The sequence below is a fragment of the Columba livia genome, chromosome 1, assembly GCF_036013475.1.
Source record: "Columba livia isolate bColLiv1 breed racing homer chromosome 1, bColLiv1.pat.W.v2, whole genome shotgun sequence".
Taxonomy (NCBI): domain Eukaryota; kingdom Metazoa; phylum Chordata; class Aves; order Columbiformes; family Columbidae; genus Columba; species Columba livia.
Genome location: NC_088602.1, coordinates 183,889,045 through 183,903,018, shown reverse-complemented (window position 1 = coordinate 183,903,018; position 13,974 = coordinate 183,889,045). Strand labels below are relative to the sequence as shown.

Below are 13,974 nucleotides of genomic sequence, written 5' to 3'. Positions count from 1 at the left end.
AAAGTCCCTCGAGCAACATAAGCACCTAAACTGCCGCAAATCCTTCCAAAGGACACAACCTTTAAACCAATGTTCAGGGTTGAATTTTTAGAAATATTTTTGTTTCTTCAGGCACAATTCTGCCTCGTTTAGTCCACAAATCAGGTATCTATTTAAGTACTATTCACACACTTCCCTTGACACAATACTTCAGTCTGATGGAAGACATACGCATGGAAAAGAGCACCCGGCCACACTAAGAAAGTCAACACAAGTAATAGGAAGGATTCCCTTGGTCCTAAACCTGGCCAGCATTCAGATTCACAGAAAGAGAAATAACAGAAACACAAGAGTCACCAAAGCCTTCACAGCACCTTGTTCATTCCATTAAGCAAAGTCTAACAATGAATCAAGCCAAGTTCATAATATTTCACCATCAACTTACAGTAGCGATCCAGAAATTACAAAATTGACATCTTCAAAAAGAGCAGCAAATGTGACCTCTGGGTGGTAATCCAGCAGTAAGTATACAAGCGACATTTAGAAAGTGTTCGGCTAACATACACAATCACACACTACCTCAGGACTCCAGTTCTTCAGAATGATGTCACCCATACATTCATTTTTCTAACCTGATTTATCTTTTCAACAACCATTTGGTGAACTTAAGTCACTCTGTTTCCTTCCTCCATAAGCTTTTCAGATAGGTCTGTAGTGAGCAGAAAAAACTTTCAGAGTAAAGCAATCTTACACATACAGACTTGAGATGCAAAGGTCCTTCTCATTCTAGAATTTCCCACTTCAGCCTTTCAGTGTTTCCTACAACCTAAGAAGGGAATTGCCACGTTCCAATCTAAAGGATATCTCATTTTGATTCCGAGAGTGGAGCATTAAGTGAAAACATTAGTGTCATAAATGTTCTCAAGCAATTGAGAAAAGTTACAAATTCTTGTGGTTTTTTTTTCATTTTGAAATTCACATCACAGGTAGTAAATGGTAGGTCAAGTCATGTTACTTGTCCTTAGGAATTAAATAAAGGTATAGCTATCCATCTTCAGAGCACACTTAAAAACTCACATTTTCTAGAGTTCTGCATGACAAGCAAGGTCACTGAATATATGCATCTGCAATTTTTTTAAAAAATATTTTTAAATTAATCATAAGCCATGCAAATAAAAACGCTGCATCCACCAATGAATACTTGAAATATACAGCTCAACATTAAAAAAAAAAAATTACCGTTATGTTGATGTTTCAACATGTTGAAAATCTGAATGTTTGGGAGTGCTCCTACAGCTCTACAGCAACGACTTAAGAGTTCAAGAGCCTTTGTTTATGGCAAGCCTGGTGAGCATCCACAACATTGTACAAAACACTATAAAGTCCATTCTATCAATTCTTCCATTTCCTTTGTACCTTTATCATCTTATCAATGAAATCAGTTCATGTTCAAATATTTTCTTTCCTCACCCTATGGTGGTTGGTCTAATACCACTGAGTTAATGGGCACTTCATAACTAACGCCTTCCTGTCATTCAACTACTCTCAAATTGTATTCTATAAATTGCTATCAACTCTACTTTCTCTCTTTTATATTGGTCTCTTTCATACTTATTTACAAACTGCTTGTTTCCTTACATCCCATGATCCTCAGTTTCTCCTATGAGCACAGGTACAAAATTTTTGGCTATTTGAATCAGTATGACTATTTAAAAAACAATGCAAAAATGTGTAGAATTTTAAATTATTAAACAGCAAGCTACAGTGGACACAATTGTGGGCTTTTGAGTAATTCCTAAACATATTATTTGGATTTTTACCTTTGGCACTTCTGAAGTATCATTTACTGCTTCACAGCTTGCTACCAAAGTAACTGTCTACTGACTCAAGCTTGAAGAGCATGGGAACAGGTAAGTCATTAACTCAGTGCCATATGTAGTGTCATGGAAACAAAATATTGGCTGATGGGCCAAAGCAAAGACTTTGATAACTAAGAGCTCATAAATCATGGTTAAGTGTACAATGAAGAACTACAGACACCAGCATACAGCAATCTCATTTACAAACACTGACTAGCATAGAAAAACACTGGAAATGTGCACGAGATGATTAGAAACCTGGGCACAAAGCAGTGAGACTCTATTTAAAAAAAACAGACTAAATGCTTCACTTTACACATAATGAGTAGGAGGCCCTACAACTGATGCCCTGGCCAATGAACTACCTCATTAATATTGCTGCTATCAGCAATACTCTACCATGTCCCATACAAAATGTAGTATAATATACATATGTCTGTGTTTGTGTGCACGAGTGCTTGCTTGTGTAAATATATATATATATGCACACACACCCCACAACTTATTACAATACAGAAGATGATAGATTATGATGAAAAGATACTCAACTTCTGGCTTTCGGTATTAGCTTCCATTTTTTTTCCCTATTGATAACCAAGCAGTAACTTCTCTGTTACTTCCTTCATCATACAACCATGGAAAAAGGAGTGGAAAAGGACAGGCCTCTGCAGGTCACCTAGTTCTCCTCTTTGAGATATCTGTTTAAAGTTTCCCTTAGAAATGCGAATAGAGAAGATCAAAAATTGAAAACATCACCCCTTAAATGACAGTTTTAATAGAAACATACTAGATAAAACAACTCCTGCTTCAGTACAGTTTTAGACATACACAATAAAAATAGCCCACTGGAAGTATATGTGAATATCTGAAAACATTTTAATTCCAGAAGAGACCTCCACAGTTACAGACTCTAATCCACTGACTGAGCAAAAAGTGGAAATATTACATTACTTTCAGATAAGAAAGGGTTAATTTTAACAGACTTTTTTTATTACAAGGATCTCCATCGTCTTATTTAACTAAGAAAACATCTACATTAGGAAACAGTGGAGCCCAACAAAAATGGTCTCGTAGAACAGAATAACTGGAGCCAAACACTTTACACCCATGCAACTTGTGCTCCAAGACACCTTATTTTGTACTGCTGCATACTTTTGGTCCATTTTTGGAGTACTTGCCCTTGCTTAGCTTCATCATCAGGAAAGCCCAAAGGGAAGCTAGTTTATCCTGACACAGGATAATGCAGTCCTGAGTTGAACTAAAATATTAACAGAGATGCTACTGAAGCCTATTAATACTAAGATGATAACCATTTTCTGCTCTAGGTATAAGATCACATTGTTATTGTTTTTTACAACAGTTTATAGAGATTTCTTTTGCTGTGGCAGATTTAAATCTTACCTCTTCAGATAACTGAATATTTCCAGCCATAAGCAGGGACTCAGTTTCACAAGCCAACTCCAGTACAGGAGCAACTCATTTCCAGACAATGAAGAGCTTTGGAATTTAGCTGTAGGGCTTCAAACCAAATTTCTCCAAAGACACAGGAGGTCTCAACTTCAAAATACCCAAAGGCTTCTATTTCATCACAAATTTTAGAGGACTTTACAGTAATGTATGCATGTTAGGGGATTTGGAATGATAAACTTCAACATGCATGCACTAAACTATTGCAAAATCAATTAAAATTCATGTAGAAAAATTTGATCAGAGTCACTGATTTTTGCAGTTGAAAAAACAGAAGTACATCTTTTACTAACATATGGCTGGGGATTGCTCACATGAGACTGTACGGTTTCAGATAGTTCATCTGGAGCCCATCTCCCCCATGTTCAACATTTTCATCAGAAACAAGAACTGAGACATAATGACCTCTAGGGGGAAGGTGGATGACCTCAATTCTGCTCTCAGTAACTGTCTCAGAAATCATTTATCATATCTTGCAAAAATACAGGTATAAGATGCACCCTGAGAATCAAAATACCATTTAACTGCTCCACTGAAGAGCTCTTTCTCCCTAAAAGACCTGATGACAGACCATTTTTTCCCCTGTGCAAAGATACCAGCTAAAACTGTGATTCTTTCTCTGTCAGAGTAAAATTAGGGGAAGGAGGTGGAGAGAAAGGGGATCACATTTTAGTTCTATTCCACTGATGCTGCTGCCTGTCACTAAAAGATGAAGGGCTGAAATCCCATCAGTCTGGATTTGCAGATCTGAGGATGAAGAATTAGTATTTTTCTGTTTTTGCAGAAAACTCCTTGATGTATGGTTCCATTATTGAATGTTAACAGCTGCAGTTTAAATTACAAATGAGGTTCTATTAGCATAACCCGTACTTGGTTTCTATTTAAAAATACGATTTTAGCCAAAATTGTGTCAGTTGAGAACCTACATGTTTTCATTTGTTGCTACAGATAAAAGAGTGAAGCAATTTTATATTTCACTACTGCAAAATATGAGGTCTGGAAAAGGAAAAAACGTAATACTTTTAAGATACTATTGATATCTCCTTCAAAAAAGGGGATAAGACACAAGTGAATGGTCCTTAGCAATGATGTAGAAAAGAAGACCTCAAACAGGCAGCAGTGCTGATAGGGCAAAAACCAAAGTGTCTTTTACAGTTGTCTCTCCAAACCAATTACCTAAATAAGACTATTTTAAAAGCCCTAAATTGTGTTGTGGAATAACTGTTTAATTAGCTTTGGTCTCCATCACGGATGTTTCCATCAAAATTCACTTTACAACAGATGGTTTCTGCTGTTATACTTTGCAACTACAGTGTTTGTGCAACTACTGTCTTGCCCTTGAAAAGCTGTTTTTGTTTAATGTATCTCATACTGATGGTTTTAACACATATAAATATGCTGGTTTTCTGGCATATACATATATCAGCATATCAGAACTCATGAAATTGTTATTCGAAATGGCCAGGTTCCAACTGCACTGTGTTTGCACAGTGTTATCTTCTGTAATATTACACAGAGCTTCAAACTCTATAGTAGCAAGCAACAACAGTTTTCATTCCAGGTATCTGAAGTTAACTCTTTTCATGCAAAGCAGTCAAAAACACCATCTCCATCACGGAGCACAGTCAAGGTCTGGGCATGATCCCCACACAGCCCAGGGGATGTATGTAACTCAGTGGTAGAATCTGAAGAGACTCAGCAGCCCGAGTCAACTATCACTGCAAGCAGCCAGGCAATTTCGGATGATTTTGGGTTTGGGATGCTTAGGGTGAAGTTACTGTTTGCTTGTACCACATCAGCCTATTTTTCCACCATCTCTGTGTTGAAAATATTGATCAGGATACATATGACTGAAGCTTCCTAAATTACCTGAGTGCGGCAAAAGCATGGTAACCAACATACAGCAAAAATGATATGGTATTTCTGCATTCAGCCCACCTAATGATTTAAGTAGTCTTAGCAGTACTCCACCGGGGGTTACAGTGATACTTGATTCATTACTGTTTTCCACAAAGTTCTTTGAAATCCTCAGATGAAATGCAGTGTATTACTACTACTATTGTATATGTCATGACTTACGCCCCAAAGGATCTCACCATGCTTTGTTAACTGTATACAAGAATCCCCTCATTACCATTCAAATGCTTCTACCTCTGAAGCATAACAGCGCAGCTGTTTACCAACAGACAGTAATCCTACAAAAACATTTACTGATCTTATATGAAGAATATTGTGTTCCATTACAAATGCATGTTTCATACCATTTCCAATTCCTGAAAGGCTCAGTGCCAGGGAACTTCAGCTGCATGCAGGAGGACACCAGACTCTGTAAAACTGTGATTTCAGTGAAATGCATCTGCTTAGCTGGCATCCTTATTTAGTTTATCATCCATCTTTCACTCCCTTAAACTACAGGAAAGGTATCTCAAATCAAACTCCATCTCTCACAAAGTAGACTCCATCTCTCACAAAGTAGAAAATGAAGAAAATTGACCATCAGAATGGGCATAAGGTCCAACTAATCAATGCTCTCAACAAAGTAATTTGGGAATCTAACCATCCAAAATACACTGGAGAAGAGAGCTTATACAGGCTGAAGAAAGGAAGGCATGCTGGTAAAAGTCTTCCTTCCTCTCTTGCCTGCTTTGAGACTTGAGACAAGATGCAGAGCAAATAGGTAGTTTTAGAAAACCTAGCAATACATATTTAAACTTTCTAAAAAAACCTGCAACAATCAAAATTCCTTTCCCTTTTTCCCTATTTGAAACCTGAGGTTGTCTTTAAATTTTGAATCAGACCACCAGTCTGATGGGAACTTCATTCTCTACATACAGGGAATGGAATTGACCCCACCTGGGATTTTCTGTTATTAAAAAAAACTCTGCTGATTTAGATGTCAGTACTGGGGACGATATTTTCTCTGTTAATTTTGATGCAGTCATTAATGAGCTTCTTTAGCAGACACTTGTCAGGTTTCTATACTCAGATTCATTCTCTGGACCCAGATATTCTCAGCCTGTTGGATCTGTTTGGTGTGAACTTGCTAACAGGGTCAGGACAAAATGTCAATCGTAAAATAAAATTTGTAGTTCAACACAAATATGCACCATTCTTCACTACCCAAATGTCTTCTGCTTAGTGGCACCTTGGCTGAACTGCCTTTTTCATTTTCTCAGAACTAGGGTCTTTTTGGTGGATTTTTGTGATAATACATAAAATGCCATTCAAAACTAAACATTCTTGAAGTAGCAGAAGGATAGGAATCTTACAAATCCAATTCAAGTAAAGCCAGACAATCATGAAAAAAATCAAGCCTATGAAACTTGTATCAACTGCATAAAGAGCCAGCTTGTCAGCTTCAGTGAAGCTCTGTGTATTTACCAGTGAGAATCTTGGCCAGCAAGTACTGATGACAGTGTTTCTACAGAAAATATTTTGTTCATGTTTACAGCACATGGCTTACTGATACCGAAATACAAACACTGGTGAATGTTATTTTGTGCAAATACTATATATAGAGAAAGATAAAATACCTAAATATTATAAATATTATTAACGTAAGATTGCTTCCTTCAGGTCAATTTGCAAGTACTCTTTTGAAAAAAAAAATAAATCGCTTTCTCAGGTTGAACGTATGTATCAGGAGTCAGGTATTCTCTGTAGTTTTACACTATTATACAAGCACTCCAATACTATGCAATACTTAACTAAACGTGCAACATGTTAAATAACAATGAAAAGATGGAAACAAAATGAAAGATACATCCCAGATACAAAAAGTAATACTCACGACAAAATTAAAATTGAAATAAGATTTAATACACCCAATGAGGTTAATGAGTCAGCCATAAGCGGAAGTGCAGAAATACTGCTCACCATAAGCAATCATGCATTTCTCCTACAAAAGGACAAGTATAACACTGAGACCATCTTTGAAGCATAGTCTGCTGTTGTCCATAGTTTCATGACAATTATGTTAAAAAGCACATATGAAGTAATCTACGTAAGTCTAGTAATCCAAGGTAATAATTCAAACGAGGCATTTAGGTACAAAAGGACATCTAATAATAAGCTACACTATAACTTCTTTGTCATATGCCTACATTCTAACAAAAAGCAAATAGAAACAATGTACGTTCATTCTAATGCCTTTTAGACCCATTCAACTATTCCACGGCAAGAAAGTGCTCCCGAAATGGAGTCCTTATCCATGAACACCGAACCGAGGAAGGCGGTATGTCCTCATCCTGTGTTAAGCGATGGAGGTGCCATTCCTCAAATACAGACAACAGTTCAAATTACTAAAGAAATCTACAATACCTGAACACAAATGGAAAACAGCATTTAATCACAATCTCATTTAACAGAACACATTATCAATATTAGCTGATAGTAGAGCAATCTTCTTCAAACTGGAAAGTCACCTAATTACTTGCTTTTAAAAATTAGCTAAAAGCTAATTCCTGTTATATTAGCACTAGATTTTTTCATTTAGTATCTTATTGCAAGCTATACTGAAGAAACAATGCTAGAATCTCATTATACATACTATTTTACTAGAAATGAAGTAACAACATAGTTAACACATTTGCATTTCTCAACCTAGAGACAAAATATAAGAAGAAAAAACTTAAAAGCTATTAATACTTCATAGTTAATATTAAAATGACATTTGAAGAGCATTATTTAATGACTGTATCCAATGTCTTAGCAATATGGAAGAAGTCCTTTTAATAAGCTCATATGTATCACCATAACCACAAAGAAATAATGTAAAAAATAGTTTTGTTTACTCATGTGAATACAGGACATTTTTGTCAAATCAGCAGTAACATTCCTGCCTCTGAAGTCTCGCATTACACCACATGAGATGGAATTTATCTGCCTTAACATTTAATAGAAAAGTTAGATGTCTAAATTTGTGCTGGTCACTTCGGTGACAAAAAACAGGCACCGCTAAAGAATGAATCATCTCATCATAAGACAGACATAAAAAGAGGCTATGGGAATCCTCCCCGGAAGCCTCCATCTCTCTTCACTGACTAAAGAATTTATAGTGACCAGCTCAGATTTACAACACCTATGTTTTTAGATGGCTAACATCAGGGGAAACTAATCCCACTCTTGACATCCTTCTCAAAGAGTACATGGGAAAAGTAAGTGTAAGATGCAGAAAAACAGAATTTTCATCAAGTATAAAAATCAAAATATACTGTCCCAGAAAAATTATAAAAGAAGGACCCCTTTGTGAAAATAACAGGGGATCTGTGTGTTTGAAACGTCACACAGTGTTTGATTTCCAAGCCAGGACAGACTCAAACGTTTCTAGGAGCTTAACAATATACAGAGAATATTTTCAGAATATGCTGACAAAGTAATATGCCTCTTCTGATTATGAGTAAGCAGCAATTTCAAAAGCTTATAATTCAGTGCAATAAGGACAGACATTCAGAGGCGTGGCATAAGGCACATCTTATAACCCATTAAAGCTTTACTCTCAGATTTCAAGTCCTTGCTCAAAAGCAAAGCAGAGAGTTCCTAGACCTTTTTTAAGAACACTTTATTTCCATTTTCACAAATGATACACGCATCTCACGGAAGCCTTTGCAAAGACACTCAGCCTATGGCAAAAACTGCGGACACAAAATGTCTGCCAAACTAACTGAAGCTGAAATTCAAGAAAACTGACATCTGAAGAAAGGGTTCCTTTTTTCTAAGTATTTCAAAACACAAGGAAGCCCCTGAATCACATATTCATAGAAGATGGAAGACTATATGGTGAAGTCTCACTGTACACTTGCCCAGTTTTAACATGTTTACATTGACATCCACTTGAATTATGGACTGTCCCAGAGTGGCCATTTGCAAGCACCTGAAAACAGAGCTTATAATGACATTGTTAGGCTGCTTTATAGGTCCCATTGACCTCTGACAAGACTTCAGGAAGACAGTTATTTCTACCGTGGATTAATGGATCTCTCCTCCAAGGCTTTGTCCCTGGTTTTGTCTGTTTTTTTTTTTTCCAAACACAAAATGATACTAAAAAATGTATAGCCCTTTCCATGGATCAAGTTTAAAAGATACTCTTTAAAACATCTAAAATCCCCATCATGTGACTGTCCACATCACGTGAATTATGGTGTTAATTCATAGCTAAAAAATATTTTCACAGACTTCAATGTGATTTCTGTAGTTATATTCACAAGTCTTTAAATGTAATTTAACACATTTAGAAATCCTGCAACTTCTGTCATCTCTCAACCAAAACTTAAGTAAAAGCCTAAACTGAATAGCTAAATACATCAAAATAAAAAAAAAAAAAATAAAAAAACCAAATTCATTTATCACAAAATAGAGAAGTAGAATCTTGTCTGATTTTGCTTACCTATAAATATTCCCAGAATGATAGAACAGTGGAGGTTGGAAGGGACCTCAGGAGATCATCTAGTCTAAACCCACGCTCAAGCATGGTCAGATGCAGCAGGCTGCTTGTCCCCATGTCCCACTGGGTTTTGAATATCTCCATGGATGGAGATTCTACAGTCTCTCTGGGCAACCTGCTCCAGTGTCTGACCATCCTCAAGGTAAGAAGTTTTTTACATTATGGTTAAATGGCATTTTCTGTATTCCATTTGTACCCATCGCCTCTCATCCTGTCACTGGGTGTCAATAAGAAAAGTCTGGCTCTGTCTTCTTTACATCCTCCCATCATGTATTTAGTGTGAGAATGAAATGTTATTCAGGATTTGAGCATTCAGGAGAGGCAAGGATCTTTGTGCCTAAATTAGTCCAACTGCTAATCATACGGTATCACCCAACCCACACATCCTGCTTGGTGCTCTGCAAAATCAGGCTAGCGTTTTTAAGATTCAGAAATTATGTATGTATATATGAATTATACAGCGTCATGCCTACACTATAAATTACTATAAGGCAACTGCTTACTTGCTAGCCATTTGTGACCATTTCCTGGCTTTGGAGATCTGAATTTTAATTTACAAAGGATATAAAAGACCCCGCACTACCACAGTGTGAAATGCACAACAAAATAGTAGTTCCCCATCAGATAATAAATAAGGGTGCCTCAGTCAAGTTTTTCCACTCTTATAAATGGCAGAGCGCTAAAAATATCTACAAGGTCTGAGACTATAGCTCACCAAGCAATTTAAGCTGCAACAACCAGCACAGCTGCCAAAAGCAGCTATCATGCACTCCCCCACACTTTTGGCTGCTAATTCCACCCCCATCACCCTTTGTACCAGTCACAGCCCTTGGACAGCCATATGGGAGAAGGCTGGGATAAATCCATCTGAAAACAAAACCGTACAAATAATTGGTTATTTTCGGCCAGATTTATTCTCCAAATTTATGAACAGCTACACGTGCTGAGGGAAAATGACAATATAGGGAGGGGAAAAGAAGCTGGCACTGCTTCTTACGCAGATGTGCCAGGTTAAAGCGTTCATTGAATGCTTGGGCTAAAACTAAGAGGTCTACAGAGAGACACAAGCTCCTCAAGGAGTAGTACTGAATTCCCTAAGCATTACTTTCAGGATGAGCTGGATCGGCCGCTGGAGACACCTGCTTCTCTCTTGAGGGTAAGCAGGATCTAAGATGACTAACTGAGATTTAGCTGCTTAGTTTCTGTGAATATAAATTAACTCAGATCTAGATGACTAGAAAATGATAGAAAAAACAGCTTTGTGACTCCTGCAGCACTTCATTTCCATTAACAACTGCTATTTGGAAACAAAAAAAGGAATGTAATATAGTTTAACCATCACACAAACGTATTTTCTGTGTGCTCCACAAATTTCTCCCTAAACCATATTTCACCTCTATAAGCAATATGTTACAGAGCAGATAAATCCACAGCAGAAACATCCACAGCCAGAGTTTGGTTATAAATTACTTACATTTCTTCAGAGTCACTCTGTCACCTTTCTGCGCTGTCAGAAGGGAGGGTCTTTTCGTTTGGGATGGTCTTTTCGTTTTTGCTCAAACTGGTCCTCCTTCCAGAAGTGTCTGTCCCCTCTATGGCAGATAAGGAAGGTCCTTAACTTTCACTTGAAATTATCTAAGGGTAAGAAGGGAAAAGAACACAGTAAGTGCAAGCATTCATATTGTGTTTCATAGCAAGGTATTGCAATCACCTCTCTAAAACACAATTCTAGGGCCATTCTTAAACACATTGGAAGAAATCCCACAAATTTTTCACCTGTTTTTCTTTGTATGGGACATGTAAAGTCGTCATTACTCCTAAAGTAGTCACCTACTCCACTCCTGAGATTCAGAATAGCAAGATTATATTACTTTAAAAAGTGTAAGTGTAGAAATGAAAAGATAATTTCATATTTTCGATGATTTATTTTGCACCACCAAGAAATTCTGAATACTTTTGGCAGCGTTCAAATGGGCAATCACAATTTGCTGAGCACAGCCTCACTGGAAACCATCTTGGCTACCCATTATTGATAAACATTCTAATCTGAATATTCTGTTAAACAAAACACTTCTACATCTTACTGCTCAGAAAGAGAGACCTGTGGATTATGACGGATAGCTTCATGAAAACTTAAAACTCACCACTCCTTCAGAGTCAAAACCAGAAACCGAATGTTAAAAATTACTGGGAAAGGAATAAAGAACAAAGCGTAACACATCATTTGCCACTGTATTAATCCCCATCTTGAAAAGCATGCTCTGCTTTGGTGTCCAGCACAGAACACAACACAACAGAACAATTAGCAAAGGTTCAGAGAAAAAAATGTACGTGATCAAAGGCTTAGAATGGTTTCCATATGAGAAACAACTCCGTGTGCTACAACTATCCAGACTAGAAAATAGATTAACTTAAGGGAGGGTGTGACAGAATACTACAAAAGCCTGAAGAAGATGGAGAGGTTGCACAGACATCATCTGTTCTCTGTCCCTTGAACTCAGGAACTGCCTGTAAAGCTCAAGTTCAAAAGAAAATGCAGGATTTTCTTCACAAAATGAGTAACAGAACCGTGGACTTCTTTCCAAGGATGCTGTTGATGCAAGGAGTTTTCATGAGTCAAAAAGTAGAATGGAGGTACCCTTCAAAGAGAACTTTCACTGGAGACAGAGGATGGCCAAGGTGAAACACTGGCCTCAACCAGGATGACCAGTCCTACCTTTCACTTATGCTAGTGCTAATTTAACAAATTCTTATATCTGTTTTACACCGATATATTCACCACACGAGAACCAGAACTGCTGCATTAGGTACACAGGGAGTCTAGTCTTACTTGCATTAGAAGTACAGGCTACATCCTTTTGAACAGCAAAGTGCATTCCCATGGTTCTCTGTACTTTACTATATGCTTAACAAATTTGAATGACTTTTCCAAAATAGCATCACCACAGGGGAAAAAAAAAAAATCAAATGAGGTAGCAAAGTCTTACTGGAAAGCAGCTGTAGCCTTCCTCTCCCCATCCACAGTCCCAGCGCCGCCAGGGCAGAGGGCTACAAAGCAAAGGTTCTGCTTCTCAAGTTGTTCACTGGTCTCACGTGTTTGAGTTTGTAACTTCATCCATGTGTTCCCACTCAGTTCAACACTTACATAAATGCAGGTCAGCATCTCCATGTCCCAAGCTTCATCTCAAAGCAAAACTTAAAAATCACATACTCTGTATTCCAATATCTTCTCTTTTGCTTTAATCTCTAGGATACAGCAGTGTTTCTGATTTATTTTGGGTAAGTGCAGATCAATTAAAATTCCTTCAGGGAAGCCTTCTGAACCAGCACAAAGTGAATGACTGTCATCAGGAACAAACACTTTTTGCTGTCACAGACTGGCATGTCACTTGTGAGCAAAAGCTATATTAATTAACTCTATCCACACCTATCGGGTGTACCAAAGGAATACAACCGGTCTTTTCTGCTGTCTTGCTAGATATGGATCTTTGTGTCTGCGAACCAAGTATCCCTATATGGAGACTTCTGCATTGGCACATTATACGAAGAAGCAGCCTGCACTAGCACAAAAAAAACATAACAGGACAAAAATAACTTTGTTCAGACATCAGTATGCAACCAAAGTCCCTTTTGCAAAATGCACGAATTAATGCCCTAAAGTTTCACCTCAAAATCAGGAAGTTTCCACTACATGTACACACAAACCTATTTATTAACATTCTTTTTCGACTGTGCAGTGGGGAATTTGAATTACTGATACTTTTTTTGGACACCTTGATATACTGGATCCAAGTAAGTTTACTGTTCTATCTATTCCTCCTCAGCCCTTCCACGCTCTGCAAAAGAAGAGGCTGTTATGATGTTCGCTGTTCTGTTTGCTTCTGCAGCTCAAATGGCTACACTGAGGATGAAAGAAAATTCACTGTACAGCATGCCAATGATCAAAGACCTATCTACTACTGGCCTATAGCAACATTTTAGGCCACCTCTTCCTTCTACCACTTGTCCGAGTTCTCTGTTTAGAATGTAAAAACTGACGTGTAGGAATATAACCCATCCAGCTCAAAAGGAATCCAAGTTCTGTTTGACATCCTGCATGTCATTGTGATACTAGCTAAAAATAAAAGCAAGCTGTAGGAAACAGGAACCAAATGTCTTAGAATCGATCTATGAGCAAAAACAAGCTTCTCACTTGCAAAATTACAAAACTTAGAGAAGTGGACTCCA

The 13,974-nt window shown here is 37.4% G+C and overlaps 1 protein-coding gene across 12 annotated transcripts in view; it reads right to left on the bottom strand.

Moving 5' to 3' along the window:
- FOXP2 (forkhead box P2) overlaps positions 1-13,974 on the bottom strand; it is a 422,851-nt gene that overhangs the window by 348,404 nt on the left and 60,473 nt on the right. For 11 of the 12 annotated variants that reach the window (XM_065048743.1, XM_065048749.1, XM_065048750.1 and 8 more), the window contains exon 2: positions 11,222-11,382. The gene's annotated coding sequence lies outside the window, so the exon portion shown is untranslated. Of the gene's footprint in view, positions 1-11,221; positions 11,383-13,974 lie in introns of those variants that run through there. The other variant, XM_065048747.1, reaches the window with a different exon arrangement.